At 45.4% G+C, this 27,447-nt stretch overlaps 1 protein-coding gene across 1 annotated transcript in view; it reads right to left on the bottom strand.

The window, feature by feature from the left end:
• Positions 1-27,447, bottom strand: part of ALG5 (ALG5 dolichyl-phosphate beta-glucosyltransferase) — a 593,309-nt gene that overhangs the window by 6,648 nt on the left and 559,214 nt on the right. The gene's annotated exons all lie outside the window — the stretch shown is intronic.

The raw sequence follows: 27,447 nt of genomic DNA, 5'->3' as shown, positions 1-27,447 counted from the left end.
TTGCCTAAGATTCCAAAGGCAACAAGGCATTCTATAACTATGTCAAGAATCTAAATGGCAATGCTCAGATCTGCTCTGAGCTACAACAGAATGGCATTAAATATACTGATCCCAAGGATATTGCCAATATCCTGGCAGATCGATTCAGTGCCAACTTCACGCCCCCTCTCACCCCCTAAATGGCCTATCTCAACACCAGAAGATTGAAAAATATCGGTAATAATGGCCACATAGGTAAACAAATGCACTTTCCAAAGCTAAGAATACATATTCCATGGGACAAGATGACATCCCGGGCTGTGTACTACATGAACTACAAAATGAATTGGCACCTCACCTAAGTGTCATGTTTAATCATAGCCTCACCTCAGGCTTTGTGCCCACTGAGTGGCGCACAGCTACAGTTATCACACTCCACAAGGGGGGATCCACCCTGGATCCCGGGAACTACCGCCCATCAGTCTGATGAGCCTGATCTGCAAGGCCATGGAATGTATTATCATGGAACTTATAAACAAAGACAATGGCAACCTTCAAACACTGGATCCCACCCAGTTTGGGTTCGTGAAGGACCAATCTTGTCTCCTGAACCTGACTGATTTCTTTGAATCAGTCTCCAGAGCCGTGGATGAGGTAAGTCGGTCCACACAGCCTATCTGGATTTTGCCAAGGCCTCTGACACCATCCCCCACTCTGGAATCATAGATAGACTTACTAAGCTGGGCATTAATCCCTACATCACTCAATGGGTTGCCAACTGGCTTACTGACAGAACCCAGACTGTAAAAGTAGCCAACTCCAAATCCAGCTCCAGACAAGTGACAAGTGGATTACCTCAGGGCTCAGTCCTGGGACCGCTCTTGTTTGGCATCTACTTCTCTGAAGTACAGGCCAACACTAAGGGACTTTGGCTAACAAAGTCCGCTAACAAGATGACTTCAAACTGGGAGCCATTACTGAATCCCCATATGATGTGGACACTACAAAAGGGCCTCACAGAAACAGATGCTTGGTGCCAGAGCCATGGGCTCAAGCTCAATGCCAAGAAATAAGAAGTTATGTACCTACCATAACGTTCCATGTTAGTTGTCTTCTCTCGCCTTCTTTCTTGCTTGATGGGTTCGGAGCCGATCCCTCGGCTCCGACTCGGCACTTGCTTTAGCTCGAGAACTCCTTTTACCAGCTCGAGGCAGCCCCATATCCCATGATGCAAGGCAGGAAGTACCCAGATCTCGTTTGTTGACAAAAGGGCAATAACACCAAGCATAAACAATACTTCCCAAAGGAAGAAGAAACTTACAAATGGAAAAAGGACCAGGTCTAAATGGTCTTTAGCATTATAGTTTCTTATACAAGGTCTGTCCAGGCCAGGGGGAAGGAGGGAGGGTCGAAGAAAGAAGGCGAGAAGACAACTAACATGGAACGTTATGGTAGGTACATAACTTCTTAATGTTAAGTTGTCAATCTCGCCTTCATTCTTGCTTGATGGGACCGCCCCTAGCACCTCTATCCTGGGTGGCTCAATGGAACAAACTCTTGAGGACTGTAGAGCCAAAACTGGCTCTGTCCCTGGAGGCCAAGTCCAATTTGTAATGGGAAACAAAAGTGTGAGGAGTGGCCCAAGTGGCCGCTGCACAAATAGTGTCTAAAGGTAGTCTAGCTTGAAAAGCTGTAGAAGTAGCTAAACTCCTAGTTGAATGTGCTTTAGGTTTTGAGCACAGCTGTTTTCCCTGATCGTATAAATTTCAGTGATGACCGAAGAAAGCCATCTGGACAAAGTCACTTTAGAAACAGGAAGGCCTTTTTTATTATCCGCATAGGAAACAAAAAGTTGATCAGATTTTCTAAATTTTTTTGTTCTGTCCAAATAATATCTAAGCTGACGGTGGACATCAAGATAATGTAGCTTTTGTTCAGCTCTATCTGAATAGTTGGGAAAAAATACAGGGAGATCAATAGATTGATTCAGATTGTTTTTTGAAGCGACCTTCGGTAAAAAGGATGGATTAGTTCTCAAAGATACTCTGTCTTTGTGAAAAATTAAATAGGGGGGTCGAACTGAAAGAGCATGAAGTTCAGACACCCTCCTGGCAGATGTAATAGCCACTAGGAATAAAGTTTTCCAAGAAAGATATTTCAGGGAACAAGAAACAGCTGGCTCAAAGGGGGGAAGAATCAAAGATGTCAGCACTAAATTTAAATCCCACTGAGGAGGAGGATTTCTGATTGGAGGCTTTAGTAGGAAAATCCCTTTCAAAAAGGCCCTGCAGAGTCTATGGGACATAATATTATGATCTGCTATCCCGACGTGAAAATTAGAAATAGCAGCCAACTGAACTCTGACTGTGGAAGAAGAGGAGCCTGCATGGAAAATCTCTGCTAAGAAGTCCAGAACTGCCTGAACAGGGGCAGTAAAAGGATCAATATTTTGGGCCTTAGCCCAATAAGAGAAACGTTTCCATTTGCTTGTGTAAATCCTCCTGGTAGAGGATTTTAGTGAAGCTACTATGATATCTCTAACTGGGTTAGAGATCAAAGGAAGCCTGGCTAAGGAAGGAAGTGGAGCAACCATGCTGTGAGGTTGAGAGAAGGGATTGACCGGTGCAGCTGACCGGATTGGTGAATCAGTAGATCTGGCACTGGGTCCAGATGCCACGGCTGCACCAAAAGGTGGCGATGGAGGAACGGGAACCAAACTTGTCGAGGCCAGTAAGGGGCAATGAGAATCAATTTGGCTCTCAAAACGGTAGCTTTCTGGATCCAAACGCCTCTAGGTATACTGACTCATCCTCAGAGGGATTGTTGGAGGGCCAGTTTCCCCTCTGTTTCAGAAGTTCTAGGATGTCTGAGAAGGAGACATCCTCAGAGGGGGATCTAGGGGATCCCTCTGACTCATCAAAGTCAGTATCCGAAGTGACAGACTCAGGGGAGTCTACATGCTTCCTCTTACAAGTCCTCTTCCTAGGAGGATCTCCCAAAACATCAGGAGAATCCTCGGAAGAGGGGGAAATTCCCAATGGGGAAACCTGAGGCGGAGGATCTCTGGGTCCTGTAGCAAGAGAAGTGGCAGAGATGTCAACAGGTACAATAGAGGGAGGAGCTACGGGAAGAGACTGCTGACTGATACCAGTGGCCAGTACACTCCATCACCTCGAATGCTCCCTCCCAGGCAGGTCCGAGACCCCGCTCCAAGAGCTAGGAACCCAGGGGCCACCGAAAGGAAGTCTCCGAGGCAGATGTCGGAGCCGAGCTCACCAAGGCCGAGGCTCCAAGGGAAGAGCGGGTTCGGACAAGGGTCCGATGCCACTCACCCCTCGGAGGAGACCATGGAAGCCCGACCACCGAATCCCTCTAAGGAAGAGGAGATAAGAGTAGGGGCTGAAGGAACAGAAGGGGTATCCGCCCTCCAGCCGTAGCAGTAACCCTGCCCGAAGACTCCAACTCCAAACTCTGGGGTAGAGTTGAAGGAGGAACTGTAACGGGTGTGGACCAACAGTCGCCTGCTGAGACGGACTGTGTAGCATTTGGGCCAGTACCTGTGACTTGAGCAATCTACTGACCACTCTCTAGGTCATGGTCTGACAACCTGGATGACCTTGAAGATCGGCTCGATGGCTCCGCCCGATAGAAGAGGGAGGCCGGAGCCGAAAGTATCGGCTCCAAGGAAGGAGACCTCGACCTCTTCCTGGAATGGGTCATCGGAGCCGATATTATTGATCCTGTCGGCACCGATTTCGGAGCCGGCAGAACGCCGATGTATCGGCTCCAGCCGGAGCCGATACAGCCACCAGAGTAACGGTGTCGGAGCCGATCGGAGCCGACACCGATGCCTGTGCCACATGGGTGTCGGAGCCGATCGGAGCCGACACCGATGCCCGTACACGTGGGTGTCGGAGCCGGTCGGAACCGACCCCACAGTGGTCAGCAGATTCGGCGCCGATAGCCATCGGCGCCGAAGGCTTAGCAGATCCAGAATCGGCTCCAGCCAAAGCCGATCTCGACTCTATACGAGTCGGAGCCGAGGCCACAGGCTTAGAAACAGAAGCCTGGGTCTTGGCAGATTTGGTTGATTTTTGTGGGGCCGACTTAGCCGGAGAGCCCTCCGGCTTAAGAAGACCCCTCAGAATCAACTTATTCCTTCTCTCCTGCAGGACTCTCTGGCTGAAGGAGTGACAAATAGCACAGGAGTCCTGCAGGTGAAGAGGGCCTAAACAGTACAGGCAAGAAGTGTGACCGTCTGTCAGAGACATCTTCTGACAGCACGAGTCACACTTCTTAAAACCTGAAACCCTCTCTTTAGACATGGTGCCCAAAAAACACACACACACCAGTCCAATTAAATTAAATTAATCCCAAAAGGGGATATAGTAAAATAAACCAACACACACACCCTAACAGGGGGGGGATGGGAAAAGGAAAATAAACTGACTAAAAAAATTTAAAAGAGACAGGGATTTCTGTCAGAAAAATTAAGTTTAAAGTTAAACTATCAAAAATAAAAGGTTTTTAAGTAAAAAGGGGCTTAAATGTCACAAAAGTGAATTACTTACCAGGAGCTGGTAAAGAGAAGACCTCCCAAGCGAAGCGGCAAACGAGATCTGGGTACTTCCTGCCTTGCATCATGGGATATGGGGCTGCCTCGAGCTGGTAAAAGGAGTTCTCGAGCTAAAGCAAGTGCCGAGTCGGAGCCGAGGGATCGGCTCCGAACCCATCAAGCAAGAATGAAGGCGAGATTGACAACTTAACATTGTATAGTTATCCCCTTTGGGGAAAAAAATGTACCCGTGAATTACCACATAGGTGGCAGTACAGTAAACACCAAAAGCGTGATAAGAGACTTAGGGACACAGGTGGACAGTGGTCTCACCTTCGATAACCACATTGCCACAACAGTCAGAAAATCCTTCTATGTGGCACGCCTCATCACTAAGGGTTTTTCATCCAGAAAAAAGGAGGTCATTGTCCCACTGTACTCATCCCTCACTAGACCTATTATAGAATACAACGCCCCTTTTGGTATGTACCTCTCAAGACATCTGCAACAACTGGGAAGGCCGCAGAAAATCACAGGCCTAAAGCAGATGCCCTACGCTGACCGCCTTAAAAAACTCCAGCTGTACTCTTGTCGCATATCGTCTACTCAGAGGTGATCTCTGCTTAACATACAAGGCCATGTCAAACCCAGAGCTGTTGGACATGCTACACAAAGAAATCCCAATCCCTCAGAGCCACACACTCCAGGGATCTAAACCTTGTCATCACAATAAACAAAACATGCTGGAGGGATAGGTTCCTGACGCAGAGACTACCCTGACTTTGGAATAGACTGCCCATACATGTCAAGCAGAGGGCCTCTTTGGCCTTCTTCAAAAGGAACCTTGACAATTGGATGGGAGAAAGGAAATTCACCCTGGGGATCACGTCAATCGCCCTGCTAGACAGGGGTCCAGGGAAGTAAATAGTGTGGGGAGAAATAGCCAGTGAATTGTCATAGCTAGGCTTGTATAGGCCCTAGGGCCAATAGCCTAGTACCAACCTATGAACCTTCCTCTTTGAAACTGCCGGCATTTTTCACTTGCTGTATCTACTCTGACAAAGTCTAAAGTCAACACCATGGCACACATGGACAGAGTCTGGAGACACCAGTGTCCCAAGCAGAGTACCAGTTCAGGGACTGGTCGGAACTAGCCAGGTAGGGATGGGGCTGAATGTCTGATGCTGACCTCAAAAGGATGGATTCCAAGATGACTACCACAAGCAGTTCAACTCCTGGTGAAAGCCATAGGAACAGGCTCCTAGAATTAAATGCCCCTATGGCACCAAAGCCATATGCATGTAATTAATATGAGTGGCAGACCTGTACAGCATGCCCTGTATATCACAGTCCCAATTTGGGTGGAGGGAAAATTAGGCAAAGGAAAAACATCTTAGGCAGCCCATATGGTGGCCAACTACCAAACATCTATTACCCCCTCCCCCACAAGAAAATAACTTGCACTTATTGACAAAATATTGTATTATAAAGGTGATAACCCCCTCAATATAGTGATGAGAGGTTTTATTTTTTTTTATTTTATTTATTTTACATTTGTTGACCGGGATAGTCCGACTGGATGCATGTCCATTTTCAGCGGAGACCCGGGGAGAAAAGCTCCAAGGGTAAGCAGATACAGCATTACATAATACCAGCATTACATATTACAAACAGACTATTTACAGAGATTACATAAGTAAGCAAGTTAAACAAGAGAGGTGCTGCTATACATGATAGGATGAGGAGATAAATAGGTCTGCTGGGGGTCAAAACACAAGATGGAAAACCTAATTTGGAGGAGGGCACATAAAAAGACTAGACTAACTGTGTACAGAATGCAGAACAGTGAATAACAGCTGGTATCCACTCCAAGACAAGTTTGTACATCAAAAAGAGCTCATTGTTCACAGCTCCATCTATACCTAGTCCAAAAACACATCTGACATAGCAGCTTCCAGATTCATAGCCACGTTTAAACTAAGAGAGCCCAGGGAAGGTGTAGACCACATGGCAGACACAGTCCAGTAGGCATGCAATCTCGGGTAAGGTGAGTACTGAGTTTGGAACTGCTTCTGAAACTTTTTTCTTCACCTCTTGGACATTAGTTGGACAAACAAATGACATATCAGCAGTATCAACAAAGAGTTAGGTGAGAAAAATGGGTAAGAACTTATAAATTAGCCCTTGAGGGGGACAGCAGCTAAGTTCACGTGCAGTCATGTCTCCATTCCCACCAGAAGTCCCATTCCTCAATATATCCTGAAAAGCACTATTATACTTGGAAAACGGGCTAACTGTGGATACATCTTAGTAGTTCTCATTATTAGAATAAATATTACACGCAGGATTTTCTTCTCCATAAAGACTTTAATGCTTTTAACACAGGTTATAACTAAAGAATTATGAACATGAAACTGCACATATAGGGTCCTTGTTTCACACAGACACAGACATGTGAAAGAATAATGACAGAATAGTTGTTTTTTCTAATAAGCAAATATGTACATGCCTTTTTCAATAATTTTTACAAAAAAAGGTGTAATTTTTGAAATTACTGGAAATAAAAAAGAGATAGCTTCCAAAGCAGCCTTAAAATTATAATACCTTTAATAGAACAGTGTATAATTTAGTTTTATTTAAAGATAGCCAGTGCACTTTTTCTTAAGGCTAAATGTTAATGTTTTCTGAAAGGATACAAGCTGTTTTTCACTTCTGCAACGGGAATGGAGATAACAAAAGAACAGACACCAATCGGTGTAAGTGGGAGCACAGGCTGCAACGTGCTTTAACGTGAATAACCTTAATTTTAGGTTATGTAATGCCTGTGGGTGAAGCTGTTGATATGGGACAACTGTTCCTATCTGGAGAGTTAAACTTCATTTTTCAAGATGTACATCGTTTTGTGTGTTTGTTCAAATAGGTTAGGTGTTATTCTGAAAATGTATTTAGTTTTTTGCTTAAAACAAAAAGTCTTGAAAATGTGACATTGATTCAAACAAAGATAAGAAACTGTATAAAAGATCAGCCTGCCAGACAGTGTGTGTGCATGTAACACAAACATTTGAAATACACATTCAAAAACCTATCATGTATAATAAGTGAGAACAATAGCTTGTTATCATAATGGTTATGCTAGCCCTATTTTCTTGGAATGTAAATGGCCTTATGGGTATAGACAAAAAGCTAAGAGGACAGAATTATATTAAGAAATGTACAGTGCAAATAGCAATGCTGCAGGAGACACATTTGGAAAGAAATGAACATGTGAATTTGATAAAGAAAGGATTTCAGGATGGATATTTAGAAGAATAGCAGGGACAAAGAAAAAGGCTACTTGCCTTTTTTAAGTGGTGTTCCAAAGACCAAATTACCACAGTAACAGCAGTAATAGCCTGTTACAGGTCCCCAACCATGTCCCATGACTCACACTCCACATTCCTAAGCACCCTGGAGAATATTAGGGTCTAACCTAACACTCTCATACTGGGCGACTTCAACTACCCCTCCATTAACTGAGAAAACTACTCGTGTACCAATACACTTACCCAATGTTTCCTGGAATTCATTAATTCAATGCCCTGGACCAGCTCATTCTTAGCCCCACTAGAGGTAGCAACATCCTTGACCTGGTCATTACTAACATGGACGACTGCTGCTCTACACCAATAGTCAACTCTCCCTGGTTAGATCCAACCACAAACTAATCACCTTGGAAATCCACAACCCCCTCCTCCCCAGAAAGGTAACCACCATGAAAAACTTCTCCAAAGCTAACTTTGGGCTCCTAAAAACAGAAGTGGCGAACTTCACGGCATCCATGCAAATGGAGAATAGTTGCATGACCGCCGAATCATACACCAATGTACTGTATGAACACGTACACAAATGCATGGATCTTACCATACCCAATAGAACCAAGAAGCTCTCCTCCAAATAAAGGAAGCCAATCTGGTGGTCCCCTGCCATAAACAAACTCTACAACTGAAGGAGGAAACTGATGTGGAATAAGGTGATTTCCCAAGACTGGAAAAACTCCATTATCAGCCTCAACAAAAACTTGAGATCCCTCATCAAATCCTCTAAAGCTAGCTATGAAAACAGAATTGCAGCAGATAGTAAAAGCAACCACAAGGCCTTCTATAGTTATGTAAAGAATTTCCACGGCAATATCCAGATTTGCTCTGAGCTACTGCACAATGGTACCTCCTATACCGAGCCAACAGATATTGCCAATATACTGGCTGACAGATTCAGTGCCAACTTTACCCCCCCCAAAGGACCAATCACAATACCAGTGGATTGCCAGGCACCCAGTATTACTGTCTGCACAGGTTAAAACAGCACTGTCCAAAGTCAAGAATATAGCTTCTATGGGGCCTGACAATATCCCTGGCTGTGTTCTACATGAACTACAGAGTGAACTGGCATCTTACCTGTGTGCCCTGATCAATCACAGCCTCACCTCAGGCTTTGTCCCTACCGAATGGCGCACTGCTATAGTCATCCCTCTCCACAAAGGAGTGACTACAGACCCTGGGAACTATTGCCCCATTAGCCTGATGAGTCTGACATGCAAAGCTGTGGAACACATCATCATGGACCTAATAAACAAGGATATAGGGAATCTCCAAACTCTGTATCCCACACAGTTTGGTTTTGTGAAAGGTAGCTCATGCCTGCTCAACTTGGTCAAATTCTTTGAGTCAGTCACCAGAGCTGTGGATGAAGGCAAGGTGGTTCATACAGCCTACCTTGATCTGGCCAACGCCTTTGATACCATTCCCCACTCAGGAATCATAGAAAAACTCACTAAGCTAGGCATCAACCCCTATATCACTAGGTGGGTTGCAAACTGGCTCAGAAATAGAACCCACAGTGTGAAAGTAGCCGACTCCAAGTCGGACTTCCGACCAGTCACAAGTGGAGTCCCACCGGGATCAGTCCTGGGTCCTCTCCTGTTTGGTATCTACTTCTCAGAAGTCCAGGCCAACACAAAGGGACTTTGGCTGACAGATGATTTCAAGTTGAGAGCCATTATTAACTCCCCAAGTGATGTTGACATCCTATAGAAAGGCCTCACTGACACAGACGACTGGTGTCAGAACTATGACCTTAAAATCAATGCCAAAAAATGTGTCATCTTTCCTTTTGGGAAAAACCCAATTCTCATGAATTATCACATCAATGGTAGTCCACTGAACACAGAAGGTGTTATAAGAGATCTAGGAACACAGGTTGACAGCAACCACTCTTTTGATCACCACATTGCCACTGTGGTCAGAAAGTCCTTCTATGTGGCACATCTCATTACTAAGGGTTTTGCATCCAGGAAGAAAGATGTCTTTGTCTCCCTCTACTCTTCCCTTATTAGGCCAGTCATCGAGTACAATGCCCCATTTGGCATGTACCTCATTAGACACCTGCAACAACTGGAGAGGCCACAAAAGTACCTCACAAAGAGGATCCTAGGCCTTATGGACAGACTCAAAAAACTCCAACTAATCTCTGTCTCATATCATCTACTTAGAGGCGATCTCTGCTTGACTTACAAAGCCATGTTTGACCCAGCTCTGTTAGAAATGCTACATCTAAAGAAATCCCAAACCTTCCGCACCACATGCTCTATAGACCTCAACCTCATTACCACAATCAACAGAACATGCTGGAGGGACAAGTTCATAACCCAGAGACTGCCCATGCTATGGAATAGACTTCCTATACATGTCAAACAGAGCACCTCACTGGCCCTCTTCAAGAGAAATCTTGAAGAGTGGATGAGAAATAGAAAATTCACCCTGGGGATCACTCCAGTGGCTCTATTTAACAGAGACACTGGGAACTAAGGTCAGGTGGCACGATGCCAGGGTAATCCTATGGGCAAGGCTTGTAAATGCTCCAGAGCCATTAGCCTAGTACACACCTATGAACCTATAATTATACCAATTGCTGGAGGAGGGTCAATGGTGATAGAAGAGGAAAAAAGATAATAATGGTAGACTTGTGATAGTAAGGGGCTATTGGCAAGGGAAGAGGATCACACCAGAAAGTATTTATATTCCATCAAAAACTATTATGGAGCATAAGAAAAGTACAGTTTTGTACCTACCATAAATGTAGATGTTCGAGGATTCCCTTGCTGCAGTCCTGACAATTGGGTATAGTCCGCGTCCCAGTCGGCCCGAATACCAGAGTATAAGGTTGACGCCGGTCATGGCCTTAGACTGACGCCAGTACGTCAGGGTACTAATGCGCATGACCGACGCCATTTCCTCAGTCTTTTCTTGCCCCAGATGTCAGAAGACCCAAAAAGACAAGTCCCAAAAACAAGCTGCACCAAAAACATGTACAATATATACAGTAATATATACAAAAATATAAGCATGTAAACTCACCTACACAACCACCCTGAAACACAGAGGGAAGGAGGGAGGGTAAATTGACTGCAGCAAGGGAATCCTCGAACATCTACATTTATGGTAGGTACAAAACTGTACTATGTTCTTCGCCTTCCCTTGCTGCAGTCCTGACAATTGGGTAGAATCCCAAAGCAGAGGTAAGGGAGGCTGGCAAATTATAAAGTAGCAGGAGCTGACAACATGCCTTGTAAAACAGCTGTGGCAAAACCAGCTCTAGTCTTAGAGTATATAGGCAGGTGATAATGCCTAGAGAAAGTATGCACTGAACTCCAAGTAGCTGCTTCCAGAATATCCTTAGTTGCCACCCCTTAGAAATGCTGTTGAAGTGGCAGTAGCCCTAGTGGAATGAGGCCTAATCCCAGCTGGAACCTCTTTGCCATGATGGGAATAACAAAATGCAATGCAAAAGCCAATCCACCTAGAAATAGTTTGTTTTGACACAGGCTTGCCCTGTGAACTTAAAGCAAAAGAAACAAGTAACTGCTGAGACTGCCTAAAATCTTTAGTCCTGCTCAAATAATAACGCAATTGCCTGTGTACATCTAAAGTGTGCAAAATCTTTTCCCTTTATTTTGAGGATCTGCAAAAACGAGGCAAATGAATAGTTTGGTTTAAAGCCACACTAGAAACCACCTTAGGCATAAAGGAAGGATTAGTACGTAATGATACCCTGTCCTTATGGAAAATCAAAAGGGCTCTACTGCCATAAGGGCCTGCAACTCAGACACCCTTCTTGCAGAAGTAATAGCCAACAGAAAAGCAGTCTTCCATGACAAATATTTCAATTCAGCAGTAGCTGCAGGCTCAAAAGGTTGTAGAGTAAGTTTTTCCAACACAAAATTGAGATCCCAAGCAGGAGTAGGAGCTCTACGTGGGGTCTTATATTCTTTGCCCTCTAAGAAACTGCTTGAACAAAGGATGCGAAAACAAAGGTGGGTCACAATCATAGTGAGCTGAAATTGCTGCAGCATGAATCTTTATGGAAGAGAAAGACAAACCTTTGTCCAATAACTCAGTAAGATATTGAAGAGCCACACTCAAATTAGGCTCTGAAATCTCCAAATTCTTTGCTGTACTCCAACATAAAAATCTCTTCCATTTTTCTCAGACACTCTCCTAGTACTAGGCCTTCTAGCTTCCATAATCACATTTAAAACTTGTTGAGGAAGCTGAGACCTACCATGCTTCAACACAGAATATGCCAAGCTGTGAGATGAAGAGATTGAAGCTTGACATTGAGCAGATGACCGTCCTTCTGAGATAACAGATGAGGAATCAGAGGTAAAGGCCATGGAGGCTTCTTTACAAGACTCCTTAGAAGTGGGTACCAGTGTTGCCGAGGCCAATCTGGAGCTATCAAAATCATCCTTGGCCTGTCCTGTCTGACCTTTAGTAATACCTTTGGAAGAAGAGGTAGAGGTGGAAAGGCATAGACATGAAGGTTTTTCCAACTGAAAGACAGAGCATCCACTTTCCAAGCTGTGTGATGAAACCCCTTTGTGCAGTACTTTGGCAGCTGGTGGTTTAGTGGAGAAGCGAACAGATCTATGTCTGGAGTTCCCCATGACACTGTCAATTTCTGAAATACATGAAGATCCAGTTTCCACTCGTGGGGATCCATGATTTGTCTGCTTAATACATCTGCTAGGGAGTTCTGTGCTCCTGGCAGAAACCTTGCCTGAAGAGTCAGTTGCAGGCTTAACGCAGTCTCCCATAAAATCATTGCTTGCCTGCATAGAGGATAAGAATGTGTTCCCCCTTGCTTGTTGATGTACCACATGACAGTTGTGTTGTCTGTCAGAATCAACACCTGCCCTGGAAGAAGTAACTCCTTGAACGCCATCAATGCAAACTGGACTGCTAACATCTCCTTCAAGTTGATATGTAGATGCTGTAGTCTGGCAGGCCACTTGTCTTGTATCCACTTTCCATTTAGATGAGCTCCCCAAGCAGTGTCCGAGGCATCTGTCGTTAAAATCTGACTCGCCTCTGGCCGGGTCACAGAGAGTCCCTTGTTTAGGTGACATTCCTGAGCCCACCACAAGAATTCCTTTTGAAGGCAAGGTATTATTTGAATGACAGTGTCCAAATCTTGGCAGTGCTGTGTCCATACATTTTTGAGATACCATTGCAGCTTCCTCATATGCAGTTTGGCATTGGGAAGCACCAGAATACAAGATGCCATGAACCCTAATGCTTGAAGGACTGTCCTTGCAGTCAGCACGGACTGATGAGATAGTTGATGGAAGTAAAGTGACAGACTCTTTTGTTTGTCCGGGGTTAAAAGGCCATCTGGGCTGCTGTATTCAGTCTCACACCCAGAAAGCACATGTCTTGAGAGGGTACTAGACTGGACTTTATTTCGCTCACAGAATACCCTAGGCATCTTAGCACTGCTATGACATATTCCAGATGCTGTAGAAGGTGTTCCTTTTCTTGAGCCAGAATCAGGCAGTCGTCCAAGTAAGGATAAATTTGAATGCCTTGAAGCCTGAAGTAAGCTATCACTGGAGCCAGAACCTTTGTGAATACTCTGGGCAGTAGATAAGCCAAAGGGCAATGCAGAGAACTGATAATGAAAATCTCCAGTTCGAAACCGCAGATACTTTCTGCAACTTAGCCTTATGGGCACATGAAGGTAAGCTTCCTTGAGATCCAAAGTTACCATCCAGTGATCCTTGCCCAGCAGAGGTAACAGTTGCTGTAACGCCAACATCTTGAACTTGGGAATGTCCAGATAAGTGTTGAGGATAGATAAATCCAAAATTGGTCTCCACGTGTTCCCCTTCTTTGGCACTAGGAACAGGCGAGAATAAAATCCAAGCCCCTTTCTGACACAGGGACTGGCTGAATAGCCCCTATCTGGAGTAACTGAGAAACTTGCTTGTGAGCCTCTTTTCTTTGTGGAGGAGGAACATCTGGCATGCCTTTGAAAGGGGCATTGTGTGGAAATAAAATCTGTACCGTGATGAATGATATCCAGCACCCATCTGTCTTGAGTGATTAAATCCCAATTTTCTTTGAAAAGAGACAATCTTCCTCCCAAAGGAGCTGCCAGACGAGAGTCCACTGGCAGCTGAAAAGGCAGGTCATTGGTTCTGCTTACGAAAGGACTGACCCCTGCCCTCACCAGAAGTCTGAGCAGGTGAACTGTCTGATCTAGGCCTAAACGAACCTTGAGCCCTGCCCCTACCACGCCTAGACCTACCCCTAGACTGGGAACCATAAGCAGGATATGTCCACCCCTTAGCAGGCCAATTTCTACTAAACTTCGGAGGCTGCACCTGCAAAAATCTTTAACAGTCTGCATAGACTTAGCTTTGTCCTCCATTTTCTTTAAAACTGCTTCCACAGGCGGTCCAAACAACACATCAGACTGTAAAGGAGCGTCCAAAATCCTGGTCTTAACATGCTCAGCTAAATTCTGATCCTTCAACCATGCATGTCTGCGAAGAACAGAACTAGTAGCAGCCACCCTCGAGGAGGCCTGAACAGCATCAAAACCACACTGCAAAGAATGCTTACCCACTTGTTCAGACACATGAACCAAATCCAGCAATTCTTTACACTCAATACCTTCCGCCAAAGCATCCACCTTAGATTTCAATTGTGAAAGGAGATAATTCTGATATTTCAGCATATGAAATTGACAATTCAACGCCTCATGGCTAGAGTGGAAGAAGTATATACTTTCTTACCCCACCTATCCAAAGCCCTTGCCTCTTTATCAGAGGGTACAGGATTTTTAACCACAGAAGCTTTAACACCTTTAGGCCCCTGAGAAACAGTTTCTGGGTCCGCCTGGGACTCTTAAACAAATACTTATGAGCTTGGGCACCCTATAATACCTATCAGGCTTAACAGGAGCAGGAGGCAAGGAATCAGGGTTCAGAGAAGCCTCTGCAAAAACATCCTCCACCACATTCAACACAGGAGGAATAGCTAAGGGCCTATGCTGGGGCAAAACAAGAATTCCCTAAGCCTTTTCTGGAGTCAGAGTAATCTTGGCCTTCCCATTTAAAGTGCTCCCTCATGGAGTGAAGAGTCTCTGAAAATGAAAAATCCTCAGGAGGAGAAGCTGAAGGAGTGGAATCATCCACATCAGAATCAGAATAAGTAGGAAACTCTGCAAGTCTTCCACAGAAGACTCTGAAGCCTGTGAACACTGTTCAAAACTATCAAACTCCTGTTCCACCCTAGGCCTCTTATCAGGTGGGGCATAGAACCTCTAATCAGAGTAATCAAATCTTCTGCCATTTTAAGCATATGTTTCTTAGGCACAGAGCCCGAAATGCTAGGAGAAGCCCCTACAGAAGCTGAACTTGGCCTTCCTCTAAAAGAAGCTTTGGCAACAGAAGGAGAGGCCCTAACTACCTTGGGAAGAGAGGGAAGAACAGTTACCTGAGAAGCCCCTCAGCCTGGCCTACCTCCTGAGAGGGCACATCCTGTAACAGTAAAGTATCTGCCTGAGACTCCATAGAGACTCCTGGCAAAACCTCTGGCTCCCCTGAGCCTTCTAAAGGACCGACGCCCGGGACTGCCGGTTCCTCACCCCTAGACTTCACTGTTTTGTCCTTACGCTTCCTAGATGAAGCAGGCGCCGGAGCATCCGACGGCATAGTATAATTGCAACGCTTCCCAAACACTAACCTAGCACAATCAAGCCTCCTCTTAATAGTGCGCTTGTTAAATCTAGCACAAGAGCGGCAACCAACAACGTCGTGCTCAGGCGCTAAACAAGGTATACACAATGTATGATAATCCCTATGCGTATCTGCTTCCCACAAGAAATACAGTTATTCACTTTTTCTGACATCCGTTAAATACTGAGGCAAGAAAAACCAAAATGTTCCCAACGGGTTACTTAGCCAACTCTGTATTCGGTCTGAAACTCCGGTTTCGGAAAATCTCAGAACGCCAACCTGCACTCGCAAAATTGCTTCTGCATCGGACCATGCGGCAAAAAAGACTGAGGAAATGGCGTTGGTCATGCGCATTAGTACCCTGACGTACTGACGTCAGTCTAAGGCGCCATGACCGACGTCAGCCTTATACTCTGGTATTCGGGCCGACTGGGACGCGGACTATACCCAATTGTCAGGACTGCAGCAAGGGAAGACGAAGAACATCTTTGAAATAATCAGCTTTCAGCAGGGAATACTACTTACAGGCGGGAAATGGAACTTGATTTGCAACAGTGAGGATGTATCTGGGCCACCTAGAAGGTAAAATATAACAAAAGAGGGTATATTTCTGAAGGAATTTATGAAAATATTTGGTATGGCAGATGAGTTCAGTAGCAGGAACCTGGAAAGAATGTGCATATTAACCCCCAAGGTACAATAACTGGACTAGAGATAGATGGAACGTTATGGTAAGAACATAACTTCTTTTTCTGTGTTGTCTATCTTCACTGATTCTTGACTCTTGGGTAGTCAGTTCCGATTCTCGGAACAGGTCTGGCTATTATACAGCTCGCGCCAGACAAAAATCTCTCTCAAGCTAATACTCTACCCACAATGCCCCTCTTCAATTCACCTCAGATCGAGTTTGAAGACTTACAGATATAGCCTAAAGAACCATAAGCAAATATGAAGCCATGCCCAAGGTGAACCCTAACAAGGCACCCAAAACAAATGTTCACTCCTCCAGGAATTCACAGTAGGAGGATGGAGGGTGGGTGGGATGCCACGAATAGATGAAGATAGACAATACAGATTGAACGTTAAGGTAAGAACATAACTTCTTTATCTGATGTTGTCAATCTTCATCTATTCTTTAGTCTTGGGACAGAGTCCCCAGCTACTTTAGATCTTGGGTGGCCCTATGGAATGATATTCCTGAGAAAGTACAGTTTTGTACCTACCATAAATGTAGATGTTCGAGTGCTAATACAGCTGCAGTCATAACAGATGGGTTTTCCTGCCGTCAGGCGGGTCCTCGGTCGGCCGAATTCCAAAGTCTAGGTCCAGCGTCGGATGTCGTCGCTTCTTCCCTGACGTCAGTGCGACAGGGGTATAAAAGAACCAGCCGACGCCATTTTCTTCAGTTATTCTTGCCCCAGATGTCAGGTGCCCCCAGAAGGAAGGCAAAACATAATTTTATGTAATAATACAATGCAATATAATCAAAAAACAGTAGTTGCAAGCAAATACACCATAAAAGAATACCCCAATGAAGTTGTATGAGGGGGTGTTGGCCATTAGGCCTGTCCCAAGAGGGGAAGGAGGGGGGGAAACCTGGACTGCAGCTGTATTAGCACTCAAACATCTACATTTATGGTAGGTACAAAACTGTACTATGTTCATCGTGCATACAGCTGCAGTCATAACAGATGGGTAGAATCCCAAAGCTAAAAAAAGGGTGGTAGGCACTAAGAGGAACTAGGAGGAGCCAGAATGCCCTGCGAGACTGCAGTGGCAAAGCCCGCTCTAGATTTGGAGTATAATGGTAGGTCATAGTGCTTGGAGAAAGTATGTACAGAACTCCAAGTGGCTGCTTCCAAAATATCTTTGGTAGGAACCCCCCTGAGGAAAGCTGCGGAGGTAGCTGTGGCCCTTGTGGAGTGAGATCTGATGCCTGTAGGTACAGGTTTACCATGTAAAGAGTAAGAAAAGCGTATACAGTGGGCTATCCATTTTGAGATTGTCTGTTTGGAAATAGGCTTCCCTTGAGCACCTGTAGCATAGGACACAGAGTTGCTCTGATTTTCTGAAAGGCTGTGTTCTGTCCAAGTAATAACGGAGCTGTCTGTGAATGTCCAAGGAATGTAGTAATCTCTCCCCTTTGTTTTGTGGATTAGGGTAAAAGGTAGGTAAGTGGATAGCCTGATCCAAGGCCACCCTGGATACTACCTTTAGCATAAAGGAAGGATTGGTTCATAAGGAAACTCTGTCCTGATGGAAAATAATGAAAGGCTGCACAGCCATGAGGGTTTGTAGTTCCGAAACCCTGCGAGCTGAGGTGATAGCCAGAAGGAAGGCTGTTTTCCATGACAAATATTGCAGTTCTGTTGAAGCAGCTGGCTCAAAAGGAGGCAGGGTCAGTTTTTCTAGAATGAAATTGAGGTCCCAAGCAGGTACTGGTTGCTTCCTTGGGGGGTTTTATATTCTTAGCCCCTCTGAGGAACTGTCTTAAGAGAGGGTGAGGGAATAAAGGAGGATCAGTGTTGTATTCTGCAGAAATGGCTGAGGCATGGATTTTGATGGAGGAGAATGAAAGTCCACTGTTTAGCATCTCAGCTAGGTACTGTAATATTTGAGGTAAATTCAGTATTCCAGGATTCTGACCCTTTTTCTGATTCCAGGCACAAAACCGTTTCCATTTTGCGGAGTAGGCTTTTCTAGTAGAAGGCCTTCTGGCCTCCAAAATGACATCCTGCACCTCCTTGGAGAGTAGGGTCTGTTGTGAATTTAAGGAATCCTCCCCATGTGGCTAGATTGAGTGTTTTCAGCTGACTGTGAAGAGTTTTGAAGTTGTGCTGAGTCAGTAGAAGAGGCATTAGAGGCAGGATCCATGGTGGGGAATGCGTCAGGCTCCTCAGGAGTGGGTACCAGTGTTGTCTTGGCCAGTCTGGAGCAATGAGAATCATCTTTGGTCTGTCTGCTCTGGCTTTTAATAGAACTTTGGGCAGCAGAGGAAGAGGTGGAAAGGCATAAACTGTCATTGTTGTCCAACTGAAAGAGAGTGCGTCCACTTTCCAGGCCTGTGGATGAAAGGTCCTTGAGCAGAATTTTGTCAATTGGTAATTTCTGTGGGTGGCAAAGAGATCTATGTCTGGCCATCCCCATGCTTGAATTATCTTTGAAAAGACTTGAGGATGCAACTTCTATTTGTGTGGATCTGTCATATTTCTGCTCAGGTTGTCTGCCAGCGTGTTTTCCTTGCCTGGCAGGAACTGTGCTTGAAGTTGGATTTGTAATTCCAGAGCCATGTTCCATAGAGACATGGCTAGCCTGCATAGGGGATATGAATGGGTTCCTCCCGGTTTGTTTATGTACCACATCACTGTGGTGTTGTCTGTCCTTATCAATAGCTGGCCTGGATGCAGTAGGTCTTTGAAAGCCATAATAGCATTTATTACTGCTAGCATTTCCTTTTGATTGATGTGTAGGTGCTTTTCTTTTTGTGACCATTTGCCCTGAATGCACCGATCTGTCATGTGCGCCCAGGCATAGTCCGAGGCGTCTGTTGTGATGACTTGATTTGCTTGAGGCTTGCAGAATGGGAGACCTATGTTTCTTTGGCATGCTTGAGCCCACCATAGAAATTCATTTTGAAGACATGGAATCAGTGGTATAATTGTTTCCAAACTGTGGCTGTGTTGAGACCATAAGTTTTTTAGGTACCATTGAAGTTTCCTCATATGCAGCTTTGCACATGGGATTAGCAGGATGCAAGATGCCATGAATCCCAGAGCCTGCAGGATTTTCCTTGCAGTCAGCCTGGTGAGAGTTGCCAGTTTTCTGAAGTACTGAATTAGTTGCCCTTGTTTCTCTGGCATGAGGTAGGCCATCTGGGTGTTTGTATTCAAGCTGGCACCCAGGAAAATTATTGTTTGAGAGGGTATTAGTCTTGATTTCTTTTTGCTGACCGTGTATCTCAGAGAATTCAACAACATTATTACAAATGCCAGGTGTTTCAGAAGTATGTGCTTGCTGTCCGCTTGGATCAGGCAGTCGTCCAAATATGGGTATATTTGTATCCCTTGAAGTCTGCAGAAGGCAATTACTGATGCCAGGCATTTCGTGAACACTCTGGGCGCAGTAGATAAGCCAAAGGGCAATGCAGAGAATTGATAATGGGTTGAACCTGCAAGACATCTGAGGTATCTTCTGCAATCTTGTCTGACTGGGACATGGAGGTATGCCTCCTTGAGGTCCAATGTTACCAGCCAAGACTCCTTGCCCAGCATGGGAAGAAGCTGCTGTAATGTGAGCATCTTGAATTTTGGTACGAGTAAATATGTGTTTAGGATGGATAGGTCCAAAATAGGTCTCCAATCTTTGTCCTTCCTTGGTACCAGGAATAGTCTGGAATAAAAACCTAGACCCTGTTCTTGTGCAGGTACCTCTTGAATAGCTTTCATGTCCATGAGATCTGAAATTTGTTTTTGTGCCTCTGCCCTTCGATTGTGTGGCAGGTTTGGCATGCCTCTCATTTTTGGAAGGGTGTGAAAGTGGAATCTGTAGCCTCTGTCTATGATGTCCAGGATCCATTTGTCTTTTGTGACAATATGCCAATTTTTCAAAAATAATGCCAGTTTTCCGCCTAAAGTTGCTTCCATTTGAGCCTTGCTTGGCATGCAAAGGGGAAAGTCATTGGTTCTGCTTTCTGAATGGCTGTGAACTATCCTCACCACCTCTTGGTGTAGGTGCTTGCCATTGTCTGCCTCTAAATGATCCTTGAGATTGCCCTCTACCCCTCGAGTGCCTGTATCTACCTCTTTGAGGTCTGTCCGTGGCTGGAAAGGACCAATTTTTTGAAGTCCAACTTCTACTGAAACGTGGTGGTTGTACCTGTAGAAAATCTTTCACTGTTTGCATTGATTTTGCCTTTTCCTCCATTTTCTTTAATACCTCCTCAGCTTTAACACCAAACAATACATCTTTTTGAAGAGGTGCATCTAGTAATTTTGCTTTGACATGATCTGGTAAGGTTTGCTCTTTGAGCCAAGCATGTCTACGTATAACTGATCCTGTAACAGCAGCTCTACATGAGGCCTCTAAAGCATTAAAACCACATTGCAAGGTATGTTTACCCACTTGCTCTGCACTATGCAACAAATCCTGCAACTCCTTCAAGTCTGGTTGTTCAGTTTGCGACATTTTGCTTTTCAACTGAGATAACAAAAACTGTTGATAGTTTAACATATGGAACTGACAGTTTAATGCCCTCATGGTTAAGGTGGCCGAGGTGTATACCTTTTTCCCCCACCTTTCTAAAGCTCTGGAATCTCTCTCTGAAGGTAATGGATTTTTGGCAGTGGAGGACTTAATTCCCTTGGGACCCTGTGAAATAGTTTCTGGGTCAGCCGCATGACTTTTGTATAGGAATTGGTGTGAATCAGGAACCCGGTAATACCTGTCAGGCTTGACTGGAGATGGAGGTAAAGAATCTGGGTTAAGGCTGGCCTCTGAATACACATCATCTAGTATGTCCAAGACATGAGGTATAGTCAGAGGCCTGTGCTGAGGGAGCAAGAGAAAATCCCTGAGCCTTTTCTTGGAGTCTGAGTACTCTTGGCCTTCCCAGTGGAAGTGTTCCCTCAAGGTATGCAAGGTTTCCCCAAAAGAGAAATCCTCAGGGGGGGAGACAGAGGGAATGGACTCCTCTGCATCAGAATCTTCCAAAGGGGAGTATGAATGTTCCTGGTCCTCAGAATGTTCTGAAGTAATGGAGGCCTGGTCCGAGGAACGGTATTCTTCCTCCACTCTGGGCCTTTTGTCCGAGGGGGGTTGAGAACCCCTGATAAGAGTAATCAAATCCTCAGCCATTTTGAGTATCTGCTTTTTAGGCGTGGGGCCTTGTGGAGCTTGTCTTTTAGTATGCATGGCTGCTTTAGATTTAGTGAAAGCCTTAATGGAAAAAGAAGAAGAGGGCCTGAAGACACCTTGAGAGGAGGCAGGTCTATCTAAACTCTGAGTTTCCCTGCCAAGAGTGGCTTCGGTATCTGTAGTCGGGGTGTGGGCCGAAGAGCCTGCGACCTCGGGCACAGAAGACACCGCTAATGAAGTGTCATCGGTACTCAGGGGCTGCGTAGGCGCCTCGCTGAGAACCGGAGCACCTGTAGTCTGCTTTAGCATGGTGTTGGTAGAAGTCGCGGACCTCATATGTCGGTCCTTATCTTTGCATCTTTTACTCAAAACTGGAGTCGGAGTATCCGATGACATAATGTAATTAAACTTTTTGCCAAAACAGTGTTGGGCGAAATCCGCCCGACGCTTAATAGTGCGTCTGTTGAATGTAGCACAAAAACGACAGGCCGAGACGTCGTGGTCTGGGCCTAAGCAAGGAATACAGAGGGAATGGAAATCCTTATGCGGTATTTGCTTCCCACATGAAATGCAATTATTAACTTTGTCTGACATCGGTCTGAGGCAAGAAAAGTTCCCCCAATGGGGTACTTAGCTTTTAAGAAGTCTTCGGTTGAAAAATATTCGTAATCTCAGGAGCTGGCCGACCGGCACTTGCAAACTGCTTCTGCTTCGGGCACCACGCGGCAAGAAAGACTGAAGAAAATGGCGTAGGCTGGTTCTTTTATACCCCTGTCGCACTGACGTCAGGGAAGAAGCTATGACATCCGACGCTGGACCTAGACTTTGGAATTCGGCCGACCAAGGACCTGCCTGACGGCAGGAAAACCCATCTGTTATGACTGCAGCTGTATGTATGATGAACATCCACAGAAGCAAAGGAAGATCTTCCCTGGAGACCAGATCCAATTTGTAATGCATGATAAAGGTATGTGGAGTAGCCCACGTTGCTGCTGCACATATTTCATTCATGGAAGCCTTGGAATGGAAAACAACTGAAGTTGCCATTGATCTGGTGGAATGCGCTCTCACAGGCACAGGTAACTTGAGATTCCTTTTATTATACATGTAAGTAATACAATCTCTTAACCATTTTGACAAAGTAACTTTGGAAACAGATTTCCCTATAGCTAGGCCAGAAAAAGGATACAAACAACTGTTCTGATTTTCTAAGTTTTTTAGTTCGGTTGAGATAGAAATGTAATTGTCTGTGAAGATCCAGCAAATGTAGGCAATATTCGCCTTTGTTGGAAAAACTGGAGGAAGAAAACAGGCAAGTCTATGGTTTGATTAATATTGGACTCTGAGACTACCTTCGGAAGAATGGATGGACTGGTTCTGAGTGGAACTCTATCTGTGTGGAAAATTAAGCAAGATGGTTTTAAGAATAAAGCCTGCATCTCAGAAACACATCTTGTGGAAGTTATAGCTATGAGGAAAAGTGTTTTCCATTAAATAAACTCTAAGTTGCATGTTACTGCTGGCTCAAAGGGATTAAACACCAGAGACTAAAGAACAATGGTCAGATCCCATGGGGGTAGAGTGTCTTTAAATGGAGGCTTTAAACGCAGGGTTCCCTTGAGGAACACTTTACATAGTCTATGTGACATTAGAGGAAGGTCCGAAAAACCATTATGGAAGTTAGAAATGGCAGCTAATTGGACTTTCACTGTGGAGGCAGAAGCCCCTTGATCAAAAAGAATTGCTAGAAATTATAGAACTTTTTCGACAGGAGTGGATAAATGATCAAGATCGTTATCAAAAGCCCAGGTTGAAAAAGCTCTTTCACTTACTAAGGTAGAGTTTCCTTGTAGATGGTCAGTGGGAAGCCAGCAGAATATTCCGCACTGGCGTAGGTATATTATTATGCCTGGCGACTAGCGGAATTGGAGGAACCAAGCAGTCAGCTTGAGATTTTGAAGGTTGGGGTGCACCAGTCCGTGAGGGTGAGATAGCAAGTCTGGAACTGGGTCCAGAATCCATGGACGGTTAACTAGATGAGGCCATAGGCAGGGGAACCAAATTTGTCGAGGCCAATAGGGTGCAATGAGGATCACTTTGCTTTTCAACCTGGCTGCTTTCTTGAGAAAGAATGAATTGGAGGGAAGGGGGAAATGCATAGAGGAGACCCGGGGGCCAATCGAAGAGAATAGCGTCTCTCAGTGACTCCCCTGAGGGGAATTACGGCAAAGTAGCCTCTACACTTCTTGTTTTGGGGTGATGCAAAAAGGTCAGAGCAAGGCTGGCCCTAGTGATGAAAACTCCTCCTCGCTATCTCAGGATTGAGAGACCACTCTTGAGGCAGTAGAATGCATCTGCTCAGTTTGTCCACTATCATGTTTGAACTATCCCGGGATATGCATTGCTATCAGAAAGCGGTTGGAGGAAATAGCTCATTGCTACACTCTGAGGGCTTCTCGACAGGGGGGGGGGGGGTAGGATCTGGATCCCCTTGTTTGTTGATGTACCACACTACAGACATGTTGTCTGATTGGAATGCAATGGTCCCAAGGGGGAGGACAGATTGAAAGGCTTGCAACGGTAATAGCACTTCCCTCAATTCCAGGACATTGACATGCAGATTGGCCTCTATTGAGGACCAAGTGCCTTTGACTGTTCTTCCCAGATAATGCCCCCCACCCCCACCCCATTAGGAGGCATGCATGGTCTCTATGGCCTTGGGTTGAGGAGGGAATAGGATTTCCTCAGATTCCATCCACCAGGCTAGGTATTTTTTGCAGAGACTGGTTATTAGCATGGGGTAGTTTATTGGATGGGCTAGAATAGACCATTGTGATGCTAGAAGCGATTGTAGTAGCCGCATGTGGAACCTTGCTAATGGGACGAGAGTGATGGTAACTGCCATGGAACCTAATATTTAAAGGACTAGTAGCGCTGGAACTTTGCTTTTGCAAAGAGTAAGATATACTTGGGATTTTATCTTCTGTAATCTGTGCTGAGGAAGGGAGGCTACACAAAAGATGGTTTTCAGATGACCTCCTGAGATTTTGTTTGATTGACAGTGATGCCCAAACTCAAAAACAAATGCAGAATGAATTCTGTTGCTTGATGAAGTAGATGCTTGGTGGAAGCAGTGATGAGCCCGTTGTCTAGATATGGAAACACCCGGAATCCATGCAGTCTCAAGTGAGCTGTTACTGCCTCCATACATTTAGTGAACACTCTGAGGAGTGTAGTGAGACCAAAGGGCAGCACCCTGAACTGAAAGTGACTGGTTCCTAGCCGAAAGTGGAGAAACCTTCTGGAGCATTTGTCCACTTTTATGTGGTAGTACACTTCTTGAAGGTCTACAGAGCACATCCGATCATTTTCCTCTAAAAAGGGAAGTCTAGACTGAACCGTGACCATCCAAAATTTGGACTGCTGAACAAATTTGTTTAGAATGCTGAGATACAGTATATGTCTCCAGTCCCATCTTTTTTGGCACTAAAAAGAACCTCGAGTAAAATCCGGATCCTATCTGGTCTGGAGGGACTTCTTAGATGACTCCTTTTTTGGTGCAATATCGGGGAGACTTGTTAGAGATCTGGGATAAAGGGTGAAGGGGATAGAATAACCTCTGGTAATAATTCTGTGCAAAGAAACAATTGTGCTTATCTGTTGCCAGGCTTTTGCATGCAGAGAAAATCTTCCTCTGATCACTTCTAGAGGTAAGCAATCAGGCCCCCTTTCAGGAGCACTGGTAGGGCTGGTCAGAGAAAATCTCTGGAACCCTGATTCTGCAGGCCACCTCTGCCCCAGGGTCAGCGTCTTCCTTTCGGGCTTCCCCCTCTGACCTGAGGTGAGCCTCCATCATGTGTGTCCAGGAAAGGCTCTTGGGACTTTTAGAACCACATCTTCCCACTCCTATGATTCCAAGAATAGGATTGTTGGGGAGCAGGAAAACGTATGCCCACAACAGACAGGGTCTTCAAATCCTTCTCAGACCTGGTTAGAGTTTAACTTTTGGGCCGAACAAAGATCTGTCAAAGGGAGCAATGATGAAGGAAGACTTGAATGGCTCCACAAACTCACATAGGCACATCCAGGCTTGTCTGATAGCAATGCCTGAACCAGCTGACCTGGTCGCCCCTTCAGCTGCATGTGAAATGAGCCTCATGGATTAGTTAGAAATGGACTCCAGGATAGCTAACTGGGAGGCCACTTTTTCTTGGACCTTATCAGATACAGCTCCTGCTAGGGTGTTCCGATAGCTCCTTGAACAGATCCCTCTGGAGCCTAGTGAAGTGTGCCAGAAAATTCAAGGACCATTAAGGGAAAGGTCGATGATGCACAAAGCCGCTTTCCAAATCTGTCCATCGCTCTAGACTCTCAGTTAGGGGGATCAGCCAGTTCCTTTTTGGTGGCCACCATTACCACCATAGCATCTACTAATAACCCTTTAGCCCAATGTTGGTGGTCCTCAGGTGCAGAATGGATTTTATCTGGTCTCCAGGGAATCGGTTCTATGGAGTCAATTTTCCAAGCCCACTGAGCGATCAGTTCAATGAGATCGTCAGTGAGAGGGGTCATCCAGGAAGTAGATGAGCAAGAACCAGATGCTTGCAAGTACACAGATTCCTCAGAGGTAGGGTATTTGGGCTTCTAGTTACCCCTCTGTTTAAGGATTTCAAGAATGTCTCCAAAGGGGACATCTTCCAGGAGGGTGACTGAGAGGCACCCTTCTCAGTCATCGAAATCAGTGTCCTTAGTGACGGACTCTTCAGGGGAGTCCAGGTGTTTCCTCATGTTTTCTTCCAAGGAGGCTCCTCAGTGGGAATGTCTGAGGAGGTCTTGGAAGAAGGGTGGTCCTCAGATGGGATATCTTGAAACCTAGGAGCACACTGTCCAGTGTGGAGGTTAGTGGAAGCTGAAACTCCGACAGAGCAGCAGCCACCTGAGAGCCTGTGGTGGCAAATGCTCTCTTCATAGCCTGGAAAGCAGCCCCCCCCCTCCCGAGGAGGGATGCAAGCCCAGAACTGAGAAAGATGAACTCAGAACCGGGGTCACACCCAGCCCCAAGAGACCCACCTCCAAAGCTAGAGCCAAAGAAGGATCCCCAGCTGCCAGAGTCCCAAGAGGTAAGGACGACTCCAAATAAAATACATAAGTCAACTCAAACCTCTCGGGCCCGGAGCCACAATCTTGAGAATTCATCAGTTCTGAAGGAACTGAGGAAGTCAGAGCAGAGTCCGGAACCGAAGGCAAGGGGGCTGTCGGTGCTGGAGCAATACGAAACTGAGTGGTCAGAATAGGGAGCTCTAAAGCCTTCAAGGAGGTCAGAGGAGGAAGAACTGGAGGAGTCCTGGGAGGAAACATCCCTGCTCCAGGAGGGAGAGGAGGTTGGGCAGAAGTAGAAAGACCCCTAGCCATGAGGAACTGGCTCACCTATCTCACCACATCAACTTCAGTGAAACTCCTGGAGGAGCGAACAGACAATCCAGAAGAAGATTCTGGTCTTTCTATAAAGGGAATGGGAAGTTGGCCAAAGAAGGGGGTTAATGGAAGGGGAATACTTTGCCCTGGGTGTATAAAGAGGATGAATTTTCAGCACCAAAGGGGGAATACGGTCTGTTGTGGTGCAGAAGGAGATGTCAGCACATACATGGAAACTAAAGAAGCTGATGCCAGTGATGGAGCTGGTGTTGAAAGTGCCGAGGTGACTGGTGGCGAAGAAAGAGTCCATTCAGAAAGCTTCAGAACTTTAGCTCTCGGTTCCGAGGAGGAACCAACAGAAGGGGACTTTTGTTTTCTTGATGTCGGTGCCAATGGAGACTGCACCAAAAGACTAGTTTGGAATGAGAGGCCTTTAGAGACTTATCGGCCTTGGATAAAGCTTCTTCAAAGGGGACCTTAAGAATAAGCTTGTTATGACATTCTACCAAGGTCCTAGTACTAAAGGCCTGGCAGATGGAACACTCCAAGTCTAAATGTGGAGCACCTAAAGAATAAACACAAGCCG

This window comes from Protopterus annectens, chromosome 5.part1 (genome assembly GCF_019279795.1).
Source record: "Protopterus annectens isolate FY-2018-M chromosome 5.part1, PAN1.0, whole genome shotgun sequence".
In the NCBI taxonomy this organism is placed as follows: Eukaryota; Metazoa; Chordata; order Ceratodontiformes; family Protopteridae; genus Protopterus; species Protopterus annectens.
Note: the sequence above shows the minus strand (reverse complement) of the source record. Positions and strands in the feature narration are given on the sequence as shown.